The 13,644-nt window shown below is 40.8% G+C and overlaps 1 protein-coding gene and 1 long non-coding RNA gene across 13 annotated transcripts in view; one reads left to right on the top strand and one right to left on the bottom strand.

The window, feature by feature from the left end:
• LOC128882554 (CLIP-associating protein 1-A-like) overlaps positions 1–13,644 on the top strand; it is a 49,870-nt gene that overhangs the window by 21,258 nt on the left and 14,968 nt on the right. The gene's annotated exons all lie outside the window — the stretch shown is intronic.
• On the bottom strand, positions 1,400–6,934 carry LOC128882556 (uncharacterized). Its single transcript, XR_008458465.1, has 3 exons — positions 6,822–6,934; positions 6,392–6,510; positions 1,400–1,689 (listed from the first exon to the last, which is right to left on the bottom strand). It is a non-coding gene; the product is annotated as an uncharacterized LOC128882556 (long non-coding RNA).

The following is a 13,644-nucleotide window of genomic DNA, read 5'->3' as shown; positions in this document are numbered from 1 at the left end:
TTGACGATTTCTAACATCTAACAGGGAACTTGTTTACAGACATAACCTGCCGTATTTCCTAATAGAAGATTATTAATTTGAAGATATCTCAGTAATTATTCATTTCAAGTCCCACGTTGTGTAATACTTTTTTACACAAAATTTGATGATTTATTCGAATTCGAAAAAAAATATTAGACATTCCATTTAAACAACTGAAGGTGACCTTAATATCTCAATAAAAAAGTAAGGTAATAAAAAACAGATTAAAGTACTGTGTACACCCCTAGATACTATGCAACTTTTGTTTGAAACATTTTGTCGTACAACGAATACCTTACAAGTTGTTTAAGGTCGTCATATTAGAAGACTCACCCTATATGTCTTTTTATTTGCTATCTAATTCGAAGATACATTGACTCTTTGAGCAGTACCAACGTATACGAACTTTGTAATGTATACAGTTAATAAGAGCTGGTTTCATTTTATAATATACATTGTCATAACAGGTATTTGATGATTTACACGCTGGAGTGTGTTTCGAATTTTGCGTCAAAACAGTATTCCTCCTATTAATTTATATCTGACCTTGATTGTTCTATATGTACATTACTATTTAATCGTTTAATCGTTACACTCAGTTTCATTAAAACTCACTGCTCAAAGGGTTAATCCTTAGACGGTCACGCAAGTTCTATCAGGGATAGGAGCTTTGTTACTAAATTCATAAATGTACATGATTTCGAACACGTTAAGGTTCAAGACAGTCGTGCTATATGCTCATGTGAAAGGGCTATTCGCCACTTTACATGAAATGGAAGTACCCAAACATTTTTACTTTTATAACATATTAGAATAGCAATTTTGTTTTCACCGAGTTTGTCTACCGTCCTGGATAGTAATCGTACAGTAGGTCAAAAATTGATTTGTACACTCAGATTTTTAAAGAAAACAATACCGTAAACAAATCTGTAAGCATGTCGACGTATAAAAAAATTACATATATAAAGAAAGTATACTTTCTTTAATTTCAATTTGCCGCGCGCCTTGATGAGATACAGGTAGATGGAGCAATAAGTAGGATTAGTATAGGCTTTGTTGGTATAGGCAGGCCTATATAAACTGCCGTGTTCTGGGCTGGCGGTTAAATAACACTAACTGGTATTTAGTAATGAATAATATATATTGAACTGTGTAACGAGCGTGTGGAGACACGCGTGCAAGATGGATGCCGGCAGGAGACTCTCTCTCTGCACACTGATATCTGGTTCAGTGCCTCTCCAGCTACGCCAGAACACTCTCTCTGAGTAGTGGGGCGCGCATGCGCCATGCGGTATTCAGAGGCAGGGACGTGCCTACACTCCCCCCCCCCCCCCAAATGACGGGGAAGCGTTTTTGGGCCGTCATTTGACTTCAGAGAGAGACGCTTATACAATGTAATACAAGCGTTTAGTATCAGAACAATGACACGTACAAGGCATCGTGGACGCAAAATAGTAATTACATAAAGAACGCTTACTCTAAACATTATAGAAAACGCATACATAATTACGAAGAAATGTAGAATATACATTCTTAAGGGAACAAGTCTGCAAGGAAACAGTCCTTCCTGGCGGCAGAACTTGTTGGCATCAGCTTGTAAATCTCTATCTCATTGATGAGATCGTTGATTGGATCCATGGCCCAAAAGTTGACGGATGTATTTACTGACTAAATGGATATCAATCGTGTTAGAGAATTTAACCGTATTCCTACGGTTTTAAGGATAGGTCGAGAAAGTTTCGGTTAAACCGGCGGCGCACATGAACACGACGGCTGAGGTTCGTCAAGGTTCGTGTTTCGCGATCCGATTATATCGCGCGAGCGTCGCACACTCGCGGGCGATCGGTCAGTGCCATCCCCGCTTCGACCCGGTGTGTCATCGGGTAGCTGCAGAGGCAGAAAATCTCGGGTTGAGACGGGTTCGCTTGCTACGACAGCTTTGGAAGGAATTACCAAAGGAGAAGAATCGGGTTTAGGATCCTGTGAGTCGGTTTTCTGTTCGGGAAGGTCTTCCGAGAGGAAATGAGCTGGTTTAAGAAGCTCAGACTTTCGGTTTACCAAAATAGTCAATGGTGAAAGTACGAGACTCAAGGTTGCGAGAAATGACCTTGTGAGGATCGGAGTACCGTCTCTCGAGAGGTGGTTTTCTCACCTTGAGCAAGATGAACACATGAAAGCAAGAGTAAAGCTCCTTGAATACAAACGGTTTCGTCGCGTTTTTGTGAGCGACTGGAACAGGTTGAATCTGTTGAATGTATTCGCGAAATTCCTCAAGGAAACTGTGCGGGTTGTCTTGGAATTCACCAAAAGCACAGAATTCTCCTGGTAATCTCAAGGGAGTGCCATAGACGAAATCAACTGGGCCGGCATCGGTGTCGAGGCGTACATGTGTACGGAGACCGAGAAGAACCGTGGAAAGACTACGAGACCACTGGTTGTTGCCAGCCTGGCACATGAGTGCAGCTTTGAGAGCGGTGCCACCGCTCCACCATTCCATTGGAAGTAGGGTGATAAGCTGAAGTACGGATGCGTTGACATCCGACTAACTCGAGAAGAGTTGAGAAAAATCTCGATTCGAATTTCGCGCCCTGATTAGTTGTAACGACAGCAAGAGCCCCGAAACGAGAAATCTAAGTGTCGTAGAATGTACGTGCTACAGTAGCAGCGGAAATTTCTACAAGAGGAACTGCCTCTGGTCAGCGAGAAAACCTATCAATCATCGTGAGGAGATAATGATAGCCGTAATTCTCAAGAAGAGGGCCAACAATGTCGATATGGACATGTGAAAAGCGACCGTCAGGCGCAACGAAGTGCGCTGGCAAAAATTTAGTATGCCTGGTGACTTTGGATTGCTGGCAGTGCAAGCATGTCTTGCACCAAGAAGCTATATCCCGACTCATCTTGGGCCAGACATATTGCTGGCGGATGAGCCTGTCTGTCACTTTGGCACTCGGATGAGAATTCGAGTGGAAGACGTCGAACAGTTCCTTGCGAAACGATACAGGAATGTACGAGCGAATTACTTCGTTGTGAATGTCACAATATAGGGGAGAGTGATTGGGTCCCCAAGTTAACTTCTTTAACTTCAAAGGATGAGTAGGATTGTGAAGAATTTCCTTGAGTTGCTCATCCTTGAGCTGCTCCTCGCTAAGTCTGCCGATGTCGAACAACGAAGGCAGCCTGAAGGCGTCAATTCTGGAGAGGAAATCAGCAACCGGATTATCCTTCCCAGCTACATGCTGAATTTGCACGTTGAATTGTGCAATGTAGGAAAGTTGACGGATACGTTTGGGCGTAGATTTTTCAGGACTTTGCAACAGGGAGTAAACGAGGGGTTTGTGATCGGTAAGGATCACGAAGTTGGCAGCCTGAAGATAGTAATAGAAGTGACGAAGCGAATCGTGAATCGCGGTCAATTCGCGATCGTAAGTAGAATATTTTCTCTGAGCGGGGGTAAACGCTCGGGAGAAGAAGGCAAGAGGGCGCCAAGAACCATTTGAAAATTGTTCGAGGGCTGTGCCCATGGCTGTTTCGGAAGCATCCGTTACAAGACGAATTTCAGCAGACCCATCAGGGAAACCCATAAGAGCTGCATTAGCGATGTCTTCCTTGCACTTCGCAAAAGCAGTTCCGCCACGGAAGTCCAGTTAATAGGGCTCTGATCCTTTTTCTTGGATCCTTTCAGAAACACGTTCAATGGAATCTGAGATGAGGCTGCATGCGGAATACAGCGACGGTAAAAGTTTACCATGCCGAGAAAGCGGCGAAGTTGTTCGACGGTCTTAGGCTTTGAAAAACCCTTAATCGCTAGAACTTTGTCGTCGGAAGGCCTAAATCCGTCAGAGTTGACGATGTGGCCGATAAAGGACAACTCAGGAACACCGAAGACACATTTATCGAGGTTGAGCTGCAGATGGAACTGCTGGAGACGCTCCAAAACAATTTGAAGGTGATGCTCATGCTCCTCAGGGTTGGCGGAGGCAATGAGAATGTCATCGAAAAACGCGAAAACGAAGTCTAGATCACCTAAAGCAAGGTTAATGTACCTCTGAAAAGTTTAAGGCGCGTTTCGAAAGCCGAAACCCATGACAATGTATTCGAAAAGACCAAAGGGCGTAATTAACGCGGTCTTGGGAATATCCTCCGGTGCGATAGGGATCTGATGAAAAGCTTTCTTCAGATCGAGAGAGGTGAAGATTTTCCTATTATTAAGGAAGGAAGGAAAATCAAACAGGTGCGGAACGGGTTAGCAACCGATAATCGCTGCACACGCGCCATTCTCCGTTCTTTTTCTTCACCATGTGAATCGGACTAGCCCAAGGACTGCTGGAAGGACGGCAGATTTCAAGATCGCAAAGTTTTTTAAATTCAGCCTTTGCGACTTTGAGCTTGTCCGGAGTTAAACGACGAGCGCGTTGAGCTCGCGGGGGGGCTGGTAGTGACAATGTGGTGGTAAACACCACGGTCCTTCAAGGGCGCAGGATTGGAGATGCCGATTATCTGCGGAACCTTGAGCAGAATCTGCGCGTATTTGTGACCGGGGTCAAGCAATGAGACCGAAAATTTGGTCACCGATTTCGGAACCACCGAAACGTAAGCTTGGGACCTGCCGTCAACCAAGCGGCGCAGTTTCAAATCGGGAAGTAAGTGAAGTTCCCGAAGCAGGTCGCCTCCGATTATCGGATAAGGAACATCCGCAATGATAAATCTCCAGGTGATTTTCTGGGGAAAACCGAGATCTAGTAGCATGCTAGAGTACCCGTAAGTGTTACTGCGAGTACCGTTAGCCGCGTAAAGTTTAAGACTGATTTGCCGATAAAATCGCGAGGAGGAGGAATCACGGAAACCCCAGCTCCTGTATCCATCAGAAAGTATTTATCTGAAGTCTTGTCGCGGACCTGGAGGCGAACTGGTGAGTTGGCCGATTGATTCGCCTCATTGGCAATCGGCGCTACTCGTTTCCCGAACGTTTCGGGGGAGCCGTTTTAGATTTTCCCGGAGGGGATTTGGAATGAGCAGGTTTTTGCTCAGACCAGCTACAGGGTTTTTTTTACACCTGATTGCATTCGCGCCATGGCGCGTATGGAAGAAACACAGCCTTCCAGAAGCCGAAGAGCCTTTCGCAGGAGGACGAGAAGGACCCGAAGAACGATCACGCGATCTCGAGCGCGGACCACTCGAATGGGCCTGATTGATCCGCTTTTCAACCGCTTCTAAACGCGAAATAAGCCTGGAAAGCAGCGATGGTATAGATAATTCAGAATCGCAAGAGGGTTCGGCTTTGACAGCGTTAAGCGATCGCGCGTTTTTGTTCAGGATCTTGTGGATACGTCGGCGCGTTCCACAATCTTTTGCTCATTCTCCGGTTTGATTTCATCACCGATCAACAGGTGGATGTTGCTTGGCAAGCGTTCACGTCAAACGGTAAGGATTGTCGCGCGCGGAACATTTTCGCTCGCGAGCGAAAACATCTCATTGAGAAACTCCGACGGCTTACGATTTCCCATACGAGAGTTGCGGAAAAGTCGGTCAAGTTTTTGCTCAGGTGTCTCCATGTACTTGATAAGAAGTGTTTTCTTAAGTTCCGCATATTTGTTTTTCGGCGACAGAATTTTAAACGCGTCGGACACCTCACGAGTGATCTCGCTCCCGAGATTCTTAAGAAGATTCCAGAAACGGACTTCGTCAGAAATAATACCACGGTGCTGGAACTGTGCTTCCAAGGTCGCAACCCAAGTGGTAGGGTCGTGCTTCCAGAAAGGCTGGAAGGCGATATCGCGAAAAATCGCGTAATTTACCGCAGGTCCCGAAGTGGTCTGATCAGTGAGTTGAGTAGAACTCTGACCGGCAAAAGACGGATTGGATGCAAGAAGGGAGGGCGCGATGACAGCGTCTCGCGGAGCTCGCGGGTCTGCTGACATAGTGACAGCGACAGGTACAAGATCGTCTGATCGCAGAGACTGAGCAAACAAAATTTGGATTCGGTACCGACACACCAAGAGACGACGGAGCTGGCGACTTCGGTTGAGGCACGTCGCAAGGTTGCGACGCTCGCGCGTGCCTAGCTAGTTGCTCGCCAAAAATACGCGCGAAGTCAGCCGTCATCTGATTTTGAAAGAGCGCAAGTTTGCGTTTTGTTACGATCTCGTCGACCGAACGATCCACGGCTGGATCAATGGTGATCGGAGATTGTGACACCGACTGTTCAGGTGCGCCGCCCGCCACCGAATCGGAAGTTCGGCATATCCGAACCGTAAGGACGACCGCTGCGCGTTCGCTGCGGTGAACCTGCCCTGATAGGCGTACGAGCCAATTGATGGGAAGGAGGAGGAACGGAGTTGTCGGACACGGACAAACAAGAAACACTCACCGTTTGAAATTTGTACGGCGGAACGACCTCTGGCGCTAGCAAGATCGGGGCGCCCAGCTGCCGATCGGGTGATTAACAAGGTCACTACCCAAAGTCAACCGTCGGCGCACGGCGAAAATCTGCGAAAGTCCCGCACACATTAACAGCGCGGAAACACGCGAGTACACGCAGTTTACATTTAATAGTAAACGAACACGAATAGCTAGTGACGAGGGCGCAACGGATTTCCCGGTCACGCGAAATACTATTCAAAAGGCGCGCTTACGTCGCGATAACCACGGCGGACAGACACATATGCGCACGCACGAACTGCTGCAAACGACGGATGACGCGAGAAGGTGACACGATGGCGTCACCACGCTTAGACATGCCACGTGTGAAACATAACCGCGCAAAAATGTCTTTTAGGCGGAGAATCGCACGGAAATACCTCGAAAGCGCAGCTGTGAGTCCTCGGGAATCGGCCAGGAAACAGCAGCCGGTGGAAGTTCCACGCCGAAACTCTGCGCTGAGCTGGAGGTTGGCAAGCGCTGGGGCGGGTTCGAGTGCACTTTCCAGTGCTCTGAGACTCGAAGGAGAATTCGGCAGGAAGAAGTGCACGTCCAGTGCGCTGATCAGGAACGGGTGCACTATCCAGTGCGGTGAGACTCGAAGGAGAATTCAGCAGGAAGAAATGCACGTTCCAATGCGCTGCCGGCGATCGGAAAAACATGGATCGGTTGATTCAGTAACTTGTCTCGCGGTTGCGAAGACATTTTTGCACAGAAAAAGCCCAGATCAGAAGAAATCACTTCGGGGTCACCAATATAGGCTTTGTTGAGATAGGCAGGCCTATATAAACTGCCGTGTTCTGGGCTGGTGGTTAAATAACACTCACTGGTATTTAGTAATGAATAATATATATTGAACTGTGTAACGAGTAGGAGTGTGCAAGCCCGACTCGAGTATCGGGCCCCGCTCGATCGATCGGGCTAAGATAAGGTCAAGCGGACTCGAGCGGGTCCCCGAGACGGGCGGCCCGGGCCCGATAAGACTCGAGCTGCTCGACTGCCTCGCCCGGCTCGTAACTCGTAACTCGTTCGGACGAGTTCGTAAAAGATCGTAGTTCGGATGAGTTGCTGCCGATACTCGATGAATGTCGTTAAGGCGATTGAGTTGTGGTGTAAAGTGTAAAGTTATTAGGGTGAATAAAAAGTTTTTTCATTTTTTAAGTTGTTTTAGATTATGCAATATTTTGAAGTCGTTACAATTACTTTGTATGCAAGTGTTATATATTATTTTGTAGCTTCTAAAAATCTCTTTCATATTTAATTATTAGTAACATTAATTTATTGATGGTTTAATTTTTTTTTTGTTTTAGTAAAATAATTGAAAATTTTGAGATTCGAGTACTTTTACGTCACTACAGAAAGCAAGAGTTTAAAACTGCTGAAGCAGCAAAGAAAATAAATATTATATTTTGCAGGTTAAATAAGAATATTTAGAGTAGTATAAAAACAAAGAAATACAACGATATGATGAGTTTACATTACAGCCTTACATACCACCTATTTATCATGAATACTTCACTATGTTACCTGTAAAGGAGAAATAAGTTGAAAATTTAATTTCTTTGTATTTTTACTTAGCTTAACGAATAAATTTACATTTTACACTTGTTTATTTATATCATATTATTTATTATAATTTAAACATTAACATTATTATATCATAAATATGGTTATTCGTATATTTAAATGTCTTTATTTTAATTATTAGTTTACGCATTAAAAATCTATTTCAGTAAAACTAATGTCTATAAAAATATGGACCTAAATTTCCTTTTGTTTTTATTTTGTATAATATGTTATTTTTCAAAGTTGCATAAGTCCTATTGAAGCTCAAAAAATCGTTTATTTTTTAAATAATTTTAATAATTACTACTTTATAATAAAATTTAAAAGGTGTATTATAATGTTAAAAACATGACTCGAATTGATTAGCGTTTGCCAATATTTTTAAATTAATTCAAATGTAAACTCTTAAATATCTCGATACATGACAAAATGGACTTCTTTCATTTTCAAATATAACAGCTTATACAGGGTGTCCACATTAAAGTGTTACAAACGCATATCTGAATAACTATTGGTGATACGAAAAATTGTTTACATGTAATTTGCAGAATACAATGGGCTTTTTATTGTAGCGTAAACGATATTTTTGTTATGTTATTAATTTAAGAGATATAATGTTGATGTTTCGTTCTTTAAATGGAACTATATATTTTTTGGGGGGATCATGCAATAGTGCTTTTCAAGACGAATTCATTAAGCTTTAATGTATTTACCCGATTTTTATTATTATACCCGTAGACATTTACTGATTTTCAGCGCAAAAGTCTCAGTTTCAATGACAAGATATAAAAGCGGTCAAATTGTTGCTCTGCTTGATTCTGTTTGTTGAAACCGATAACAAGGGTCTACGTCTCGGAACGTCAGGCCCGAAGAGTAAGTAACAATAGGATCGCTTTTACGACTTGCAACTGAAACCGAGATTTTTCCGCTGAAAATGAGTAAATTTCGAAGAGTTATATCTTGAAAACAAATACAAATCGGGTGAATACAGTAAACCTTAGTGAATTCGCCTCGAAAAGCACTATCGCATGATCCCCCAAAAAATATATAGTGGACACCCTCCTATACGTATATAGTATAAATTTATTTTAAATTTTCGTGTAGAAAACATAATTCGTGGACATTAGCCGGTAATAACCGTGCTCGCGATTGAACTACTACATTTCCAGCTGTTGAAAATAAACGTTCGCTTTTTACTTGTGTCGCTGGAATACCGAGACAATTTCTAGCTGCCTGTGACAATATAGGAAATCGCGGTTGGTTCTTCTTCCACTAATCCATAATATCTGTCCCTCGCGGTACAATACATTCTTTAAAATAATTATGGATTTCTTCGTTCTTCCGGGTTGTAAATGTTTCGGCCTTTATTTCAGGGTTACCTAAAGTTCTGTGGAAAAACGCTGATAATTTCGATTTTTGGATACCTAATCAATAAATGACAATGTTAAAACGAATTGATGAGATAAAAAAAGAGATATTTTATTCATATATGTATAGTGTATACTATTCAAAACTTTCCACTTGTACTACAACTTGGAAGGCTATCATCATCCTGTTGTCTCGAAATGTTCCTATTGAACGTGGTACCATTTTCTAGGAGTGAAATTCTATCACTGAACATTTTATGCATTTCGTGCTTTTCAGCATGATCTAACAAATAATCTTTAAATCTGGGATCCAGCATCATGCTGAATATGTAAATATAATTATTTTCAATAATTGGCTGAAATCTTTCCTACAAGTAAAACATATTTCATTTAATATCATTTCTTTTATGCGCTGTTTAATGCTATTTAATTGCAATATTCCATTAAACAATTTAACTTACTTTTAATGAGTTGTGAAGACTGCTCGCAATATTTAATATTATCGAATCGCCCGTCGATTCTTCCAACACGTGCAGCAGGGCAAAGTAAATGGGGTAATATCTTGAAATTGTCGGATACGATTCTCCGCTGAGGTCCTCCGTTGCATCTTTAAATGGTTCTAGTACCACCGTTACCGCCTGTAAAAAAAACTCCATTCCTCCGGGTTCAAGTTCTCCGGTGTCCCTTCTCCGCATAAAATTATATTCAAACTTTCTTGCAAGCGCAAAAATCTTGCGAACATTTCATATGTGGAATTCCATCTTGTGTCCACTTTCTGTATCAACTGTACTGGAGTACCGTCATTGTTAATACTTTTTTGTACTGTTACTAATTTTTCCTTTGCTGTTGTGGATTTAGAAAAAAATGCAACAATAGTACCGCATTTTTTTCTTAATTCTGTATATTTTGCAAAATGTTTCATGGCCGATCTAATCGCCAATTGCAGGCAATGTCGAAAGCATGGTATTCTGGTCCAATTATTATATGTATTTATTGCTTTTGCAATATTGCGCCCATTGTCGGTCGTAAAAAACGCATCTTTTGTTAGGTCGGAATGCCTTATTACAATTTAATATCGCACTTTGTATATATTTAAATGTATGTTTCTCCGGAACATGTTCCAAACTTAACATAAAAGTTTTTAATTCAAAATCCGGCGTTACATAATGAACAGTCAAAGATATGTAACTTTGCACGGCTCTCGACGTCCAGCCGTCCGTAGTAAATGAAAAGACAGTATTGCCTGTCATTGCTGATATGAATAAAGGAAAAAAAAAAATACAATGAAGTAAATTTCAAAGTAAAATATGATTATTAAATTACGTGCTATTTGTACCTGCAGAAATTTCGTTGCCAACTTGCACTTTCGTTTCCTCAAACATCTTAGCCAGCGTCGTCGACAAGGCTGTACGGCGGCAAATCTCGGCCCATCATGCATGCAATTGCATACGTTAACTCCCTTGCTCTGTTTGAAGTCGGCTCCAAGAAGGTTGGTGCAGCCGTTTGTACTCTGCTGGTCCCAGCTTCCGATGTCGCCTGGAGTATGACCGAGTGCATCGTCCTTAAATGGCGCAACAAGGAACTGGTGTTGCTGTGTTTTATTTTATACTGTTTGTGGCAAACGTTGCACTCAGCTGTGTTCGGCTGAATTTTGTGAAAATGTTGCCAAACATCACTCCTGCGTACACTTTCACAAGCACTGTTGCACGTGGCAATTACATTTCCTTCGTTCCCACTCATAATTAATAATTAATTCCAAAAAAAAGCAAAATTAAAAAAATAAAATAATATTACAATCTAGTAGAATAAAATAAAAAAGTGAATTAATATAATATAATAGATTAATATAAGAAGTAAAGTACTAACTAACTAATTAACTAACTAACTAACTAAAAACTAACTAAATAAGTTAAAAAGAAACAAATAATCTAAATAATAGAATGAAAAGAATATAATAAAGCACAAAATAAAATGATATACGAAATGATATACGAAATAAAATGAAATAATTATAATTGCGAATTCCGAAAATGTAAGTTAAATCACTGTGTTGCTCGAACCACGATTGACTGAAGACTGAGGACTAAGGCCAAACTAGACATGGTTACATGCAAACATTTTCCAGGGGTTCCCGCTTTCCAAAAAATTCAGAATGTATAAAGCACTGTGTTCTTGAGACATCTGGTTGCTGTAAAACTCTTCCGACTGCGAAGGACGACACGACGCCGACGATGTCGATGTACCAAAAGGTCCTGCTATTGTCTATTGCCGTTCGACCACCCATAGCTCTCAAGTTGAGCATATAAAGCCAGTTTATTGTAGGAATCATAAATTAACATTTCACGAGAAAGTTGTACGTTCTAGAATAATAATTTACGTTTCTAGAAGAAAACTTTGTACACGGGACAGCGAAACAATAAATCGACGTTGATACTGCATTTTTTTGTCAGTTTAAATATTTTAAGATTTTAAGAGAAATAATTGTTAGAAGCTATATTATAATTCTATGTCAACCACCCATATCATTTGCAAATTTGATGAAATCAGAAACTTTGTACAGAGTTGCGAACAGCACGCAAATTTGCAAATGATATGGGTGGTTGACATAGAATTATAATATAGCTTCTAACAATTATTTCTCTTAAATTCTTAAAATATTTAAACTAACAAAAAAATGCAGTATCAACGTCGATTTATTGTTTCGCTGTCCCGTGTACAAAGTTTTCTTCTAGAAACGTAAATTATTATTCTAGAACGTACAACTTTCTCGTGAAATGTTAATTTATGATTCCTACAATAAACTGGCTTTATATGCTCAACTTGAGAGCTATGGGTGGTCGAACGGCAATAGACAATAGCAAGACCTTTTGGTACATCGACATCGTCGGCGTCGTGTCGTCCTTCGCAGTCGGAAGAGTTTTACAGCAACCAGATGTCTCAAGAACACAGTGCTTTATACATTCTGAATTTTTTGGAAAGCGGGAACCCCTGGAAAATGTTTGCATGTAACCATGTCTAGTTTGGCCTTAGTCCTCAGTCTTCAGTCAATCGTGGTTCGAGCAACACAGTGATTTAACTTACATTTTCGGAATTCGCAATTATAATTATTTCATTTTATTTCGTATATCATTTCGTATATCATTTTATTTTGTGCTTTATTATATTCTTTTCATTCTATTATTTAGATTATTTGTTTCTTTTTAACTTATTTAGTTAGTTTTTAGTTAGTTAGTTAGTTAATTAGTTAGTTAGTACTTTACTTCTTATATTAATCTATTATATTATATTAATTCACTTTTTTATTTTATTCTACTAGATTGTAATATTATTTTATTTTTTTAATTTTGCTTTTTTTTGGAATTAATTATTAATTATGAGTGGGAACGAAGGAAATGTAATTGCCACGTGCAACAGTGCTTGTGAAAGTGTACGCAGGAGTGATGTTTGGCAACATTTTCACAAAATTCAGCCGAACACAGCTGAGTGCAACGTTTGCCACAAACAGTATAAAATAAAACACAGCAACACCAGTTCCTTGTTGCGCCATTTAAGGACGATGCACTCGGTCATACTCCAGGCGACATCGGAAGCTGGGACCAGCAGAGTACAAACGGCTGCACCAACCTTCTTGGAGCCGACTTCAAACAGAGCAAGGGAGTTAACGTATGCAATTGCATGCATGATGGGCCGAGATTTGCCGCCGTACAGCCTTGTCGACGACGCTGGCTAAGATGTTTGAGGAAACGAAAGTGCAAGTTGGCAACGAAATTTCTGCAGGTACAAATAGCACGTAATTTAATAATCATATTTTACTTTGAAATTTACTTCATTGTATTTTTTTTTTTCCTTTATTCATATCAGCAATGACAGGCAATACTGTCTTTTCATTTACTACGGACGGCTGGACGTCGAGAGCCGTGCAAAGTTACATATCTTTGACTGTTCATTATGTAACGCCGGATTTTGAATTAAAAACTTTTATGTTAAGTTTGGAACATGTTCCGGAGAAACATACATTTAAATATATACAAAGTGCGATATTAAATTGTAATAAGGCATTCCGACCTAACAAAAGATGCGTTTTTTACGACCGACAATGGGCGCAATATTGCAAAAGCAATAAATACATATAATAATTGGACCAGAATACCATGCTTTCGACATTGCCTGCAATTGGCGATTAGATCGGCCATGAAACATTTTGCAAAATATACAGAATTAAGAAAAAAATGCGGTACTATTGTTGCATTTTTTTCTAAATCCACAACAG

The sequence above is a fragment of the Hylaeus volcanicus genome, unplaced genomic scaffold (assembly GCF_026283585.1).
Source record: "Hylaeus volcanicus isolate JK05 unplaced genomic scaffold, UHH_iyHylVolc1.0_haploid 12074, whole genome shotgun sequence".
Lineage (NCBI taxonomy): Eukaryota > Metazoa > Arthropoda > Insecta > Hymenoptera > Colletidae > Hylaeus > Hylaeus volcanicus.
The sequence above is the reverse complement of the archived record's forward strand: the minus strand, read 5'-3'. Positions and strand labels throughout refer to the sequence as shown.